This window comes from Rhipicephalus microplus, unplaced genomic scaffold, assembly GCF_043290135.1.
Source record: "Rhipicephalus microplus isolate Deutch F79 unplaced genomic scaffold, USDA_Rmic scaffold_304, whole genome shotgun sequence".
In the NCBI taxonomy this organism is placed as follows: domain Eukaryota; kingdom Metazoa; phylum Arthropoda; class Arachnida; order Ixodida; family Ixodidae; genus Rhipicephalus; species Rhipicephalus microplus.
In genome coordinates, this window is record NW_027464873.1 from 8,981 (window position 1) to 25,000 (window position 16,020).

At 62.9% G+C, this 16,020-nt stretch overlaps 2 non-coding genes across 2 annotated transcripts in view; both read left to right on the forward strand.

Moving 5' to 3' along the window:
• The first annotated feature begins 12,475 nt into the window (after positions 1–12,475).
• LOC142793504 (small subunit ribosomal RNA) lies at positions 12,476–14,290 on the forward strand. Its single transcript, XR_012891588.1, has one exon. It is a non-coding gene; the product is annotated as a small subunit ribosomal RNA (ribosomal RNA).
• A 1,720-nt stretch (positions 14,291–16,010) lies between these two features.
• The window catches only part of LOC142793502 (5.8S ribosomal RNA), a 153-nt gene continuing 143 nt past the window's right edge, over positions 16,011–16,020 (forward strand). The window contains exon 1 of the ribosomal RNA XR_012891586.1: positions 16,011–16,020. This exon is cut by the window's right edge and continues 143 nt beyond it. This is a non-coding gene — a ribosomal RNA (5.8S ribosomal RNA).

Here is a 16,020-nt window from a genome sequence, read left to right on the forward strand (position 1 = left end):
GCCCCGGCAGACGCAGTTCGGACTTAGCACTTTTCGGCTGTGCCTGGCTGGCGGCCCACTCACTCGATCGCCATGTCTGTTTGCCACAGTTTTCCCGGTGGTGCCGCACCCGGGCTCGCCCCGGCAGACGCGTTTTTTTTTTTCTTTCGCCCCGGCTGACGCAGTTTTCGCGCCGCCCCGGCTGACGCGGTTTCGTGCCGCCCCGGCAGACGCGGTTTTTTGCGCCGCCCCGGCTGACGCGGTTTTTGCCGCCCCGGCTGACGCAGTTCGGACTTAGCACTTTTCGGCTGTGCCTGGCTGGCGGCCCACTCACTCGATCGCCATGTCTGTTTGCCACAGTTTTCCCGGTGGTGCCGCACCCGGGCTCGCCCCGGCTGACGCAGTTTTCGCGCCGCCCCGGCTGACGCGGTTTCGTGCCGCCCCGGCAGACGCGGTTTTCGCGCCGCCCCGGCTGACGCGGTTTCGTGCCGCCCCGGCAGACGCAGTTCGGACTTAGCACTTTTCGGCTGTGCCTGGCTGGCGGCCCACTCACTCGATCGCCATGTCTGTTTGCCACAGTTTTCCCGGTGGTGCCGCACCCGGGCTCGCCCCGGCTGACGCAGTTTTCGCGCCGCCCCGGCTGACGCGGTTTCGTGCCGCCCCGGCAGACGCGGTTTTCGCGCCGCCCCGGCTGACGCGGTTTCGTGCCGCCCCGGCAGACGCAGTTCGGACTTAGCACTTTTCGGCTGTGCCTGGCTGGCGGCCCACTCACTCGATCGCCATGTCTGTTTGCCACAGTTTTCCCGGTGGTGCCGCACCCGGGCTCGCCCCGGCAGACGCGTTTTTTTTTTTCTTTCGCCCCGGCTGACGCAGTTTTCGCGCCGCCCCGGCTGACGCGGTTTCGTGCCGCCCCGGCAGACGCGGTTTTTTTGCACCGCCCCGGCTGACGCGGTTTTTGCCGCCCCGGCTGACGCAGTTCGGACTTGGCACTTTTTGGCTGAGCCTGGCTGGTGGCCCACTCACTCGATCGCCATGTCTGTTAGCCACAGTTTTCCCGGTGGTGCCGCACCCGGGCTCGCCCCGGCTGACGCAGTTTTCGCGCCGCCCCGGCAGACGCGGTTTTCGCGCCGCCCCGGCTGACGCGGTTTCGTGCCGCCCCGGCAGACGCAGTTCGGACTTAGCACTTTTCGGCTGTGCCTGGCTGGCGGCCCACTCACTCGATCGCCATGTCTGTTTGCCACAGTTTTCCCGGTGGTGCCGCACCCGGGCTCGCCCCGGCAGACGCGTTTTTTTTTTTCTTTCGCCCCGGCTGACGCAGTTTTCGCGCCGCCCCGGCTGACGCGGTTTCGTGCCGCCCCGGCAGACGCGGTTTTTTGCGCCGCCCCGGCTGACGCGGTTTTTGCCGCCCCGGCTGACGCAGTTCGGACTTAGCACTTTTCGGCTGTGCCTGGCTGGCGGCCCACTCACTCGATCGCCATGTCTGTTTGCCACAGTTTTCCCGGTGGTGCCGCACCCGGGCTCGCCCCGGCTGACGCAGTTTTCGCGCCGCCCCGGCTGACGCGGTTTCGTGCCGCCCCGGCAGACGCGGTTTTCGCGCCGCCCCGGCTGACGCGGTTTCGTGCCGCCCCGGCAGACGCAGTTCGGACTTAGCACTTTTCGGCTGTGCCTGGCTGGCGGCCCACTCACTCGATCGCCATGTCTGTTTGCCACAGTTTTCCCGGTGGTGCCGCACCCGGGCTCGCCCCGGCAGACGCGTTTTTTTTTTTCTTTCGCCCCGGCTGACGCAGTTTTCGCGCCGCCCCGGCTGACGCGGTTTCGTGCCGCCCCGGCAGACGCGGTTTCGTGCCGCCCCGGCAGACGCGGTTTTCGCGCCGCCCCGGCTGACGCGGTTTCGTGCCGCCCCGGCAGACGCAGTTCGGACTTAGCACTTTTCGGCTGTGCCTGGCTGGCGGCCCACTCACTCGATCGCCATGTCTGTTTGCCACAGTTTTCCCGGTGGTGCCGCACCCGGGCTCGCCCCGGCTGACGCAGTTTTCGCGCCGCCCCGGCTGACGCGGTTTCGTGCCGCCCCGGCAGACGCGGTTTTCGCGCCGCCCCGGCTGACGCGGTTTCGTGCCGCCCCGGCAGACGCAGTTCGGACTTAGCACTTTTCGGCTGTGCCTGGCTGGCGGCCCACTCACTCGATCGCCATGTCTGTTTGCCACAGTTTTCCCGGTGGTGCCGCACCCGGGCTCGCCCCGGCAGACGCGTTTTTTTTTTTCTTTCGCCCCGGCTGACGCAGTTTTCGCGCCGCCCCGGCTGACGCGGTTTCGTGCCGCCCCGGCAGACGCGGTTTTTTTGCACCGCCCCGGCTGACGCGGTTTTTGCCGCCCCGGCTGACGCAGTTCGGACTTGGCACTTTTTGGCTGAGCCTGGCTGGTGGCCCACTCACTCGATCGCCATGTCTGTTAGCCACAGTTTTCCCGGTGGTGCCGCACCCGGGCTCGCCCCGGCTGACGCAGTTTTCGCGCCGCCCCGGCAGACGCGGTTTTCGCGCCGCCCCGGCTGACGCGGTTTTTGCCGCCCCGGCTGACGCAGTTCGGACTTGGCACTTTTTGGGCTGAGCCTGGCTGGCGGCCCACTCACTCGATCGCCATGTCTGTTTGCCACAGTCTTCCCGGTGGTGCCGCACCCGGGCTCGCCCCGGCAGACGCGTTTTTTTTTTCTTTCGCCCCGGCAGACGTGGTTCCCCCCCCCCCCCTTTTCGCTCGCCCCGGCTGACGAGGTTTTCGCGCCGCCCCGGCTGACGCAGTTTTCGCGCCGCCCCGGCTGACGCGGTTTCGTGCCGCCCCGGCTGACGCGGTTTTCGCGCCGCCCCGGCTGACGCGGTTTTTGCGTCGCCCCGGCTGACACGGTTCGGACTTTGCACTTTTCGGCTGTGCCTGGCTGGCGGCCCACTCACTCGATCGCCATGTCTGTTTGCCACAGTTTTCCCGGTGGTGCCGCACCCGGGCTTGCCCCGGCAGACGCGTTTTTTTTTTTCTTTTCGCCCCGGCTGACGCAGTTTTCGCCCCGCCCCGGCTGACGCGGTTTCGTGCCGCCCCGGCAGACGCGGTTTTTTGCGCCGCCCCGGCTGACGCGGTTTTTGCCGCCCCGGCTGACGCAGTTCGGACTTAGCACTTTTCGGCTGTGCCTGGCTGGCGGCCCACTCACTCGATCGCCATGTCTGTTTGCCACAGTTTTCCCGGTGGTGCCGCACCCGGGCTCGCCCCGGCTGACGCAGTTTTCGCGCCGCCCCGGCTGACGCGGTTTCGTGCCGCCCCGGCAGACGCGGTTTTCGCGCCGCCCCGGCTGACGCGGTTTTTGCGTCGCCCCGGCTGACACGGTTCGGACTTTGCACTTTTCGGCTGTGCCTGGCTGGCGGCCCACTCACTCGATCGCCATGTCTGTTTGCCACAGTTTTCCCGGTGGTGCCGCACCCGGGCTCGCCCCGGCTGACGCAGTTTTCGCGCCGCCCCGGCTGACGCGGTTTCGTGCCGCCCCGGCAGACGCGGTTTTCGCGCCGCCCCGGCTGACGCGGTTTCGTGCCGCCCCGGCAGACGCAGTTCGGACTTAGCACTTTTCGGCTGTGCCTGGCTGGCGGCCCACTCACTCGATCGCCATGTCTGTTTGCCACAGTTTTCCCGGTGGTGCCGCACCCGGGCTCGCCCCGGCTGACGCAGTTTTCGCGCCGCCCCGGCTGACGCGGTTTCGTGCCGCCCCGGCAGACGCGGTTTTCGCGCCGCCCCGGCTGACGCGGTTTCGTGCCGCCCCGGCAGACGCAGTTCGGACTTAGCACTTTTCGGCTGTGCCTGGCTGGCGGCCCACTCACTCAATCGCCATGTCTGTTTGCCACAGTTTTCCCGGTGGTGCCGCACCCGGGCTCGCCCCGGCTGACGCAGTTTTCGCGCCGCCCCGGCTGACGCGGTTTCGTGCCGCCCCGGCAGACGCGGTTTTCGCGCCGCCCCGGCTGACGCGGTTTCGTGCCGCCCCGGCAGACGCAGTTCGGACTTAGCACTTTTCGGCTGTGCCTGGCTGGCGGCCCACTCACTCGATCGCCATGTCTGTTTGCCACAGTTTTCCCGGTGGTGCCGCACCCGGGCTCGCCCCGGCTGACGCAGTTTTCGCGCCGCCCCGGCTGACGCGGTTTCGTGCCGCCCCGGCAGACGCGGTTTTCGCGCCGCCCCGGCTGACGCGGTTTCGTGCCGCCCCGGCAGACGCAGTTCGGACTTAGCACTTTTCGGCTGTGCCTGGCTGGCGGCCCACTCACTCGATCGCCATGTCTGTTTGCCACAGTTTTCCCGGTGGTGCCGCACCCGGGCTCGCCCCGGCAGACGCGTTTTTTTTTTTCTTTCGCCCCGGCTGACGCAGTTTTCGCGCCGCCCCGGCTGACGCGGTTTCGTGCCGCCCCGGCAGACGCGGTTTTTTTGCACCGCCCCGGCTGACGCGGTTTTTGCCGCCCCGGCTGACGCAGTTCGGACTTGGCACTTTTTGGCTGAGCCTGGCTGGTGGCCCACTCACTCGATCGCCATGTCTGTTAGCCACAGTTTTCCCGGTGGTGCCGCACCCGGGCTCGCCCCGGCTGACGCAGTTTTCGCGCCGCCCCGGCAGACGCGGTTTTCGCGCCGCCCCGGCTGACGCGGTTTTTGCCGCCCCGGCTGACGCAGTTCGGACTTGGCACTTTTTGGGCTGAGCCTGGCTGGCGGCCCACTCACTCGATCGCCATGTCTGTTTGCCACAGTCTTCCCGGTGGTGCCGCACCCGGGCTCGCCCCGGCAGACGCGTTTTTTTTTTCTTTCGCCCCGGCAGACGTGGTTCCCCCCCCCCCCCCTTTTCGCTCGCCCCGGCTGACGAGGTTTTCGCGCCGCCCCGGCTGACGCAGTTTTCGCGCCGCCCCGGCTGACGCGGTTTCGTGCCGCCCCGGCTGACGCGGTTTTCGCGCCGCCCCGGCTGACGCGGTTTTTGCGTCGCCCCGGCTGACACGGTTCGGACTTTGCACTTTTCGGCTGTGCCTGGCTGGCGGCCCACTCACTCGATCGCCATGTCTGTTTGCCACAGTTTTCCCGGTGGTGCCGCACCCGGGCTCGCCCCGGCTGACGCAGTTTTCGCGCCGCCCCGGCTGACGCGGTTTCGTGCCGCCCCGGCAGACGCGGTTTTCGCGCCGCCCCGGCTGACGCGGTTTCGTGCCGCCCCGGCAGACGCAGTTCGGACTTAGCACTTTTCGGCTGTGCCTGGCTGGCGGCCCACTCACTCGATCGCCATGTCTGTTTGCCACAGTTTTCCCGGTGGTGCCGCACCCGGGCTCGCCCCGGCTGACGCAGTTTTCGCGCCGCCCCGGCTGACGCGGTTTCGTGCCGCCCCGGCAGACGCGGTTTTCGCGCCGCCCCGGCTGACGCGGTTTCGTGCCGCCCCGGCAGACGCAGTTCGGACTTAGCACTTTTCGGCTGTGCCTGGCTGGCGGCCCACTCACTCGATCGCCATGTCTGTTTGCCACAGTTTTCCCGGTGGTGCCGCACCCGGGCTCGCCCCGGCAGACGCGTTTTTTTTTTTTTCTTTCGCCCCGGCTGACGCAGTTTTCGCGCCGCCCCGGCTGACGCGGTTTCGTGCCGCCCCGGCAGACGCGGTTTTTTGCGCCGCCCCGGCTGACGCGGTTTTTGCCGCCCCGGCTGACGCAGTTCGGACTTAGCACTTTTCGGCTGTGCCTGGCTGGCGGCCCACTCACTCGATCGCCATGTCTGTTTGCCACAGTTTTCCCGGTGGTGCCGCACCCGGGCTCGCCCCGGCTGACGCAGTTTTCGCGCCGCCCCGGCTGACGCGGTTTCGTGCCGCCCCGGCAGACGCGGTTTTCGCGCCGCCCCGGCTGACGCGGTTTCGTGCCGCCCCGGCAGACGCAGTTCGGACTTAGCACTTTTCGGCTGTGCCTGGCTGGCGGCCCACTCACTCGATCGCCATGTCTGTTTGCCACAGTTTTCCCGGTGGTGCCGCACCCGGGCTCGCCCCGGCTGACGCAGTTTTCGCGCCGCCCCGGCTGACGCGGTTTCGTGCCGCCCCGGCAGACGCGGTTTTTTTGCGCCGCCCCGGCTGACGCGGTTTTTGCCGCCCCGGCTGACGCAGTTCGGACTTGGCACTTTTTGGCTGAGCCTGGCTGGTGGCCCACTCACTCGATCGCCATGTCTGTTAGCCACAGTTTTCCCGGTGGTGCCGCACCCGGGCTCGCCCCGGCTGACGCAGTTTTCGCGCCGCCCCGGCAGACGCGGTTTTCGCGCCGCCCCGGCTGACGCGGTTTTTGCCGCCCCGGCTGACGCAGTTCGGACTTGGCACTTTTTGGGCTGAGCCTGGCTGGCGGCCCACTCACTCGATCGCCATGTCTGTTTGCCACAGTCTTCCCGGTGGTGCCGCACCCGGGCTCGCCCCGGCAGACGCGTTTTTTTTTTCTTTCGCCCCGGCAGACGTGGTTCCCCCCCCCCCCCTTTTCGCTCGCCCCGGCTGACGAGGTTTTCGCGCCGCCCCGGCTGACGCAGTTTTCGCGCCGCCCCGGCTGACGCGGTTTCGTGCCGCCCCGGCTGACGCGGTTTTCGCGCCGCCCCGGCTGACGCGGTTTTTGCGTCGCCCCGGCTGACACGGTTCGGACTTTGCACTTTTCGGCTGTGCCTGGCTGGCGGCCCACTCACTCGATCGCCATGTCTGTTTGCCACAGTTTTCCCGGTGGTGCCGCACCCGGGCTTGCCCCGGCAGACGCGTTTTTTTTTTTCTTTTCGCCCCGGCTGACGCAGTTTTCGCCCCGCCCCGGCTGACGCGGTTTCGTGCCGCCCCGGCAGACGCGGTTTTTTGCGCCGCCCCGGCTGACGCGGTTTTTGCCGCCCCGGCTGACGCAGTTCGGACTTTGCACTTTTTGGCTGAGCCTGGCTGGCGGCCCACTCACTCGATCGCCATGTCTGTTTGCCACAGTTTTCCCGGTGGTGCCGCACCCGGGCTCGCCCCGGCAGACGCGTTTTTTTTTTTCCTTCGCCCCGGCAGACGTGGTTCCCCCCCCCCCCCTCCGTCTTTCTTTTTGTTTTTTTTTTCGCCGCGGCTGAAGTGGATTTTTCGGTGCCTCGACGCCCCGGTAGTCGCGGTTTTTCCGTTTCCGCACGGCCCCGGCTGACGCTGCTCGGTCACAGTCGCCTTTTGTGAGGATTGCAGACTTCTTGAGCGCGGGTGTTTTTTTTTTGTTGTTGTTGTTGTTTTATTACGCATTCGCTCCAGCAGACGCTGTTTAGACTTTTTGTTTCCTCTTTTATCCTGCGACGAGGTGACGAGGTTTATTCGGTGCCCCGCCGCCCCGGCTGAAGTGATTTTTCCTGTCCCGTGCCGCCCCGGCTGACGCGGTTGGGACTTCGCGTTTGTTCGGCCGCCACGGGTTTTGGCGCACTCGCTCGGTTGCTTGTTGTTGCCACTTGTTGCGAACCCAGGTTTCTTGAGCGAGCGCGGGCGTTTTTTCTTCCTTTCTTTCTTTGTTCTATGTGTTAGCGAATCGGCCTTTAATATCACACGAGGACTCACAACCAACAATTTTCAGTTTGAAGTGTAAAAAATCTGCAGGTGTTGACGTAACTGACTTGCCCCGTACCCTTGAGTACATCCATGAAGTTCTCGTAGTACTACTAAATCGCATTATTCCAAGTGGAGAAATTCCCATAAACTTGCAAACCTCTACACGAAAATCGGTGCGCGTGATAAAGTTGAAAATTATCGTCCGATATCAAATGTGCCTTCTATAACACAAATTCTAGGAAAAAAAAAAAAAAACACTTGTTCGCCGTTCTCTGCGCCGTGACTGGCAGCACTCCGGCGAAGCGAAACGGGGTCGATTCGAGCACGATATCGGCGTCTTTCGACGTGCTCGCCGGCGACCGTCGCACGAGTACGTCGCACGAGCGCGTCTGCCGGGGCGCCGTTTGCGAAGCCGACGCAAAAGTGGGAACCGCCGCTCGGATGATCGCCGCTTTCGGCAGAGTGAGTGTTGGCACTCCGGGGAAGCGAAACAGCGTGAATGCGCCCACGAAATCGGCGTATTTTGAAGTGCCCGCCGGCGACCGTCGCACGAGTACGGTAAACCGCGTCAGCCGGGGCGTAGTTCGGGACGCCGACGAAAAAGTGGGAAGCGCAACTCGGATCTTCGCCGTTTTTGCAGGAGTGAGTGGCGGCCCTCCTGCGAGACCAAGAAGCATCGATTCGTGCACGAATTCGGCGCCTTTCGACGTGATCGCCGGCGACCGTCGCTCGAGTAGGGCAAACCGCGTCTGCCGGGGCGGGCTTCGGGACGCCGATGCGAAAGTGGGAAACGCTGCTCGGATGTTCGCCGTTTTTGGCCGAGTGAGTGCTGGCACTCGGGCGAAGCCAAACGGGGCCGATTACGGCACGATATCGGCGTCTTTCGACGTGCCCGGCGGCGACCGTCGCACGAGTACGGTAAACCGCGTCAGCCCGGGCGGAGTTCGGGACGCCGATGCGAAAGTGGAGAACGCCGCTCGGATCTTCGCCGTTTTTGGAGGAGTGAGTGGCGGCACTCCGGAGAAGCCAAGGAGCGCCAATTAGCGCACGATATCGGCGTCTTTCGACGCGCTCGCCGGCGACCGTCGAACGAGTAGGGCAAACCGCGTCTGCCGGGGCGGGGTTTACGACGCCGACGCAAAAGTGGGAACCGCCGCTCGGATGTTGGCCGTTTTTGGCAGAGTGAGTGCTGGCACACCGGCGACGCGAAAGAGCGCGAAAGCGCCCACGAAAGTGGCGTATTTGGACGTGCTTGACGGCGACCGCTGCAGGAGTACGAAAAACCACGTCAGCCGGGGCGAGCGACCCACGGCGGTCTGGGTGCTTATCGCTGCTATTATAGGGGCACCCCGGCAGACGCAGAAAAAAAAAATTTTTTTTCGACCTTCTTTTTTGCTGGTCGAGCTCGGGTAACCCAGGTCGCAATGGGAGCCGCGCACGAAAGCGGCGTCGCGAGACGCGTTCGCGGTCGCTAGTCGCACGAGCTCGGCAACCGCGTCAGCCGGCGCGGAGTTCGGGATGCCGACGGCTAAGTGGGTACCGCTGCTCGGATGTTCGCCGTTTTTGGCCGAGTGAGTGCTGGCACTCCGGCGAAGCGAAACGGGGCCGATTCGGGCACGATATCGGCGTATTTCGACGTGCTCGCCGGCGACCGTCGCACGAGTACGGCAAAGCGCGTCTGCCGGGGCGAGGTTTGCGATGCCGACGAAAAAGTGGGAAGCGCCGCTCGGATCTTCGCCGTTTTTGCAGGAGTGAGTGGCGGCCCTCCTGCGAGACCAAGAAGCATCGACTCGCGCACGATATCGGTGTCTTTCGACGTGCCCGCCGGCCACCGCCGCACGAGTACGGCAAACCGCGTATGCCGGGGCGGGGTTGGCGACGCCGACGCAAAAGTGGGAACCGCCACTAGGATGTTCGCCGTTTTTGGCAGAGTGAGTGCTGGCACACCGGCGACGCGAAAGAGCGCGAAAGCGCCCACGAAAGTGGCGTATTTGGACGTGCTTGACGGCGACCGCTGCAGGAGTACGAAAAACCACGTCAGCCGGGGCGAGCGACCCACGGCGGTCTGGGTGCTTATCGCTGCTATTATAGGGGCACCCCGGCAGACGCAGAAAAAAAAAAATTTTTTTCGACCTTCTTTTTTGCTGGTCGAGCTCGGGTAACCCAGGTCGCAATGGGAGCCGCGCACGAAAGCGGCGTCGCGAGACGCGTTCGCGGTCGCTAGTCGCACGAGCTCGGCAACCGCGTCAGCCGGCGCGGAGTTCGGGATGCCGACGGCTAAGTGGGTACCGCTGCTCGGATGTTCGCCGTTTTTGGCCGAGTGAGTGCTGGCACTCCGGCGAAGCGAAACGGGGCCGATTCGGGCACGATATCGGCGTATTTCGACGTGCTCGCCGGCGACCGTCGCACGAGTACGGCAAAGCGCGTCTGCCGGGGCGAGGTTTGCGATGCCGACGAAAAAGTGGGAAGCGCCGCTCGGATCTTCGCCGTTTTTGCAGGAGTGAGTGGCGGCCCTCCTGCGAGACCAAGAAGCATCGACTCGCGCACGATATCGGTGTCTTTCGACGTGCCCGCCGGCCACCGCCGCACGAGTACGGCAAACCGCGTATGCCGGGGCGGGGTTGGCGACGCCGACGCAAAAGTGGGAACCGCCACTAGGATGTTCGCCGTTTTTGGCAGAGTGAGTGCTGGCACTCCGGCGAAGCGAAAGAGCGCGAATGCGCCCACGAAAGTGGCGTGTTTGGACGTGCTTGACGACGACCACCGCAGGAAAACGAAAAACCACGTCAGCCGGGGCGAGCGACCCATGGCGGTCTGGGTGCTTATCGCTGCTATTATAGGGGCACCCCGGCAGACGCAAAAAAAAAAAAATTTTTTTTCGACATTCTTTCTTGCTCGTCGACCTCGGGTGACCCAGGTCGCAGTGGGAGCCGCGCACGAAAGCGGCGTCGCGAGACGGCTTCGCGGTCGCTAGTCGCACGAGCTCGGCAACCGCGTCTGCCGGGGCGGAGTTCGGGACGCCGACGGCTAAGTGGGAACCGCCGCTCGGATGTTCGCCGTTTGTGGCCGAGTGAGTGCTGGCACTCCGGCGAAGCCAAACGGGGCCGATTCCGGCACGATATCGGCGTCTTTCTACGTGCTCGCCGGCGACCGTCGCACGAGTACGGCAAAGTGCGTCTGCCGGGGCGGGGTTTGCGACGCGTACGCAATAGTGAGAACCGTCGCTCGGATGTTCGTCGTCTTTCGCCGAGCCAGTGCTGGCACTCCGGCGAAGCCGAACGGAGCCGATTCGGGCACGATATCGGCGTCTTTCCACGTGCTCGCCGGCGACCGTCGCACGAGTACGGTAAACCGCGTCAGCCGGGGCGGAGTTCGGGACGCCGATGCGAAAGTGGGAAGCGCCGCTCGGATCTTCGCCGTTTTTGGAGGAGTCAGTGGCGGCACTCCGGTGAAGCCAAGGTGCGCCAATTCGCGCACGATATCGGCGTCTTTCGACGTGCCCGCCGGCCACCGTCGCACGAGTACGGCAAACCTCGTCTGCCGGGGCGGGGTTTGCGACGCCGACGCAAAAGTGGGAACCGCCGCTCGGATGTTCGCCGTTTTTGGCAGAGTGAGTGCTGGCACTCCGGCGAAGCGAAAGAGCGTGAATGCGCCCACGAAAGTAGCGTATTTGGACGTGCTTGACGGCGACCGCCGCAGGAGTACGAAAAACCACGTCAGCCGGGGCGAGCGACCCACGGCGGTCTGGGTGCTTATCGCTGCTATTATAGGGGCACCCCGGCAGACGCAGAAAGAAAAAAAAAAAAAAAATGGGGACATGGCGTGCGTCACCGTGCGGCTTCGCAGCGTTGCCGAAGTCGCCGAGCCCTTCGACTGAGCCGAACGGCGGACAGGGAACGTTGGTCGGCCGTTCTAACCTGTCGGTGCCACGCCGAGACGTCGTTAAGGAAAACCGCGTCGTGGGCCTCTACGACGCCGTCGAGTCGTTGTACGTTTGGTGTCCAGCGTGTCGGCGGCGAGTAGCGGACACGTCGTTCACGACTTCGGTCTTTCGCAGTCGACGCGAACTTGCGGAGAGTCGTGGTGCCTCACGTTTTCGGCAGAAACCGCGGCGGAATTTTCCCGTGCGTGCGCGCACGACCTCGGTGCTGTGCCGTCAGCGTAGTGTTGCACAAACTCGTGGCCTACCCAAGGTGCGGTACGTTTGCGGCCGTATCCTCGGTGGGAATTTCGTGAGTAGGGTCGCAAATTCTACGACCTCGGCGGGTTTGAGAGCGACGTAGACTTGTGGCACGCTCAACGTGCCACACGTTTCGGGGCACACCCGCGGTGAAATTTTCTCGAGTACGCTCGTATTAGTGCCCAAGGAGGTCTGGGTACTTATCGCTGCTATTATGTGGGGGTTCTCGTGAGCGGCGTACGCGAAAGCGACCGGGTGTCTGATATGCGGCGGGCTTCGGCCTCGTCAAGCGTGTCCTCGGGTCTGCTCCAGGGGAATCCACGGCAGTCGTCTGCAGCCTCATCCGCTTGATGCGTTAGGGGCTGGTTGTCGGACGGTGCCGTTTTACCACGATATCGAGGTGTGTTCCGTGTCGTCCTCGGGCGATTCAGATGCGAAAGCGCCGAAGACGCGGGCGTGACCCGTCGTCTGGCGGCTTTGCAGTCTCGGCTCCGTTGCTAGTTCCGGCCGGTCCACCGACAGTGCAGCGGGCTTGGGCAACCCGCACGGCGCGACCGAGTCGATGCAACGAAAAAGAGCGAGCATGAACGTGCTTCTTGCCGCACGGCTCCCACTCGTCTTTCGGGAAGGTTGTGCCGTAGCGAGCTCGAACGCCGTCATCTCGGAGTGCAAAATAAGCGTGTTGGGGCGCCTGAAGGTGGCCTCCGCCGCACACAGACTGCGTCCGGCCCGCCGAAGGCGAGGACGGACGCGCAGTCGAACGATTACCTGGTTGATCCTGCCAGTAATCATATGCTTGTCTCAAAGATTAAGCCATGCATGTCTAAGTACATGCCGAAATAAGGCGAAACCGCGAATGGCTCATTAAATCAGTTATGGTTCCTTAGATCGTTTCTTCTTACTTGGATAACTGTGGCAATTCTAGAGCTAATACATGCAGTGAGCCTGGAGCCCTTTGGGTAACGGGTGCTTTTATTAGACCAAGATCGATCGGGTTTCGGCCCGTATTGTGTGGTGACTCTGGATAACTTTGTGCTGATCGCATGGCCACGAGCCGGCGACGTTTCTTTCAAGTGTCTGCCTTATCAACTTTCGATGGTAGGTTACTTGCTTACCATGGTTGTTACGGGTAACGGAGAATCAGGGTTCGATTCCGGAGAGGGAGCCTGAGAAACGGCTACCACATCCAAGGAAGGCAGCAGGCGCGCAAATTACCCACTCCCGGCACGGGGAGGTAGTGACGAAAAATAACAATACGGGACTCTTTTGAGGCCCCGTAATTGAAATGAGTACACTCTAAATCCTTTAACGAGGATCAATTGGAGGGCAAGTCTGGTGCCAGCAGCCGCGGTAATTCCAGCTCCAATAGCGTATACTAAAGCTGCTGCGGTTAAAAAGCTCGTAGTTGGATCTCAGTTCCAGACGAGTAGTGCATCTACCCGATGCGACGGCTCGGACTGAACATCATGCCGGTTCTTTCTTGGTGCACTTCATTGTGTGCCTCGAGATGGCCGGTGCTTTTACTTTGAAAAAATTAGAGTGCTCAACGCAGGCGAGTCGCCTGAATAAACTTGCATGGAATAATAGAACAAGACCTCGTTTCTGTTCTGTTGGTTTTTGGAATACGAGGTAATGATTAAGAGGGACGGACGGGGGCATTCGTATTGCGGCGCTAGAGGTGAAATTCTTGGACCGTCGCAAGACGAACTACTGCGAAAGCATTTGCCAAGAATGTTTTCATTGATCAAGAACGAAAGTCAGAGGTTCGAAGGCGATCAGATACCGCCCTAGTTCTGACCATAAACGATGCCAACCAGCGATCCGCCTGAGTTACTCAAATGACTCGGCGGGCAGCTTCCGGGAAACCAAAGTATTTGGGTTCCGGGGGAAGTATGGTTGCAAAGCTGAAACTTAAAGGAATTGACGGAAGGGCACCACCAGGAGTGGAGCCTGCGGCTTAATTTGACTCAACACGGGAAAACTTACCCGGCCCGGACACTGGGAGGATTGACAGATTGAGAGCTCTTTCTTGATTCGGTGGATGGTGGTGCATGGCCGTTCTTAGTTGGTGGAGCGATTTGTCTGGTTAATTCCGATAACGAACGAGACTCTAGCCTATTAAATAGGTGCGGGGTTCCCAGCACCTTACAACCTTCTTAGAGGGACAAGCGGCTCCTAGCCGCACGAAACAGAGCAATAACAGGTCTGTGATGCCCTTAGATGTCCGGGGCCGCACGCGCGCTACACTGAAGGAAGCAGCGTGTCTTTATCCCTGTCTGAAAAGACTGGGTAACCCGTGGAACTTCTTTCGTGATTGGGATAGGGGCTTGCAATTGTTCCCCTTGAACGAGGAATTCCCAGTAAGCGCGAGTCATAAGCTCGCGTTGATTACGTCCCTGCCCTTTGTACACACCGCCCGTCGCTACTACCGATTGAATGATTTAGTGAGGTCTTCGGACCGATGTCCGGCGCGGCCTTTCGGTTGCGCCGGTCTGTTGGAAAGATGACCAAACTTGATCATTTAGAGGAAGTAAAAGTCGTAACAAGGTTTCCGTAGGTGAACCTGCGGAAGGATCATTAACGGATTGTGAAGGGTGAGCGCCTCAGCTGCGTCTGCGCCCGACACTTTCTGCCGCTGACCCCGTTTGGACGCGGGGTCGGCTTTTCCCCACGGGGCTGCCTGAATGTGGAGCGGCACCCCGTGACAAATTGTTGCGCCCAGCGGACGCCAACACCGCGACCTTGGACGGTCGGCCAGGTGGCGGACGCGGGTACAAACGGCGCAACGCACTCATAGGTCGGCTTTCGACCCGCCACTGCACCGTGGCTCGAAGCGCTCGAAATGCGCGACCCGACCGCTGCGGGACCGCCTAGTACTGTAAACAGGAGCGGCGGAGCGCGAACGGCGAGTCGTGGTTACGTCGGTAGAAGGCGAGGCTGCGCGTTCCCGAAACGCCAGCCGAGTGCCCTCCCGACCGTTCGAGCGTGCAAGAACGAGACCCGACAATCGCGCGGCGACTGCCAAGTACGAGAGGAACGGCACAAGCGTCGGCGGTCGGTCAAGGAACTGGCGATGTGACGGGTCCGCTGTGCACCAGTGCATACCGTCCCGCCGTCCGCGGCAAGCGCCTCCGCGTCCTCGGGTGACGGAGGCTGCCGGTCGGTTCTTGCAGGCGAGGGATCTCGCTGGCACCGGTTCGCGTTGACGCGCGGCCGGTCATGGCACGGCGATGCGACGGCCGAGGTGCGCAGTACTCGATGGAGGAACCGCACGCTCCGATGACCGTCCCGCCCTCCGCGGCGTATGCGTACCGACCGTAATGGTTGCAGCAGCGCCGGCCGGCTTTTGAATTCGCCACACGAAACACGGTGCGAGATCGCGGTTAGGGGAGCGTCGACGTTGCCAGGCGTTTTGCTTGCTGCCGAGGGAAAGGCGGCACGGCCACGTCGCGCTCGTCGCGATTAGCGGGTCTGCGCGCTTTGGGAAGGTGCCGCAACGACTTGCCGAAAGAGGAAGCACGGAAGAACGAGGGACTTGGACGTCCCGACAATTGAACGCACTTGCGGCCAGGCCCTTGCTGGCTTCGTTCTTCCGCCTCGAGTAGGCTCGTACGCGGCTCCGGCGCCGAAAGTGGTCCTTGGCACCGACTTCGGTGGACGTGGGAAGTGCCGCGCAAGTACGGCGCGCCTGGCTCCACCTGTTGGCTAAAGTAGGCAGCCGGATCGGCATTTTGGTGTGCGGTGGCAAACCGTGGATGCGAAAAAAGCTTGTGCGATTTCGTGGAACAAAAAGCGGGGGTCCCCCTTTTTATGCGGAGGAGACCGACCCGCCTGCCGTGGTGAACCGCGACGCCACGGTAAAAACGGGAGAGGCTTGTCGATGGGACCGTGCATCCCGCGCTCCACGGAGGCCGGGAGGCGGCCGCCCGAGGAAATGTGTAGCCAGTCGAGGCCCGCATCTGCGTGCACTCTTATCCAAATGGGTGTACCGCAGGCATTTTCTGGTTAGGCGGGCCAATGAGAGCGAGCACACAACGATACCTACGGGTCCGGCTTGGAGAACCGGCTTCGACGCCTCCCGAGTATTTATAGAGGGGTGGACCACGAAAGCACTCGCAAGTAGCGAAAGCGAAACGCCGTCCGAAACACACCGTTTGCTCGATTTGCGGCAGCCGAAAAAGGCGCGGCAGAGTTTTGGAGTCCAAGCGTGCGCTGAAAAGCGCCCTTCTTGGCCACTGTTTGGCCGAGTGCCAGAAACGTTTGGTTTTGACTGTACGGAATTGAACAAACACTTTTTCACGACTCTAAGC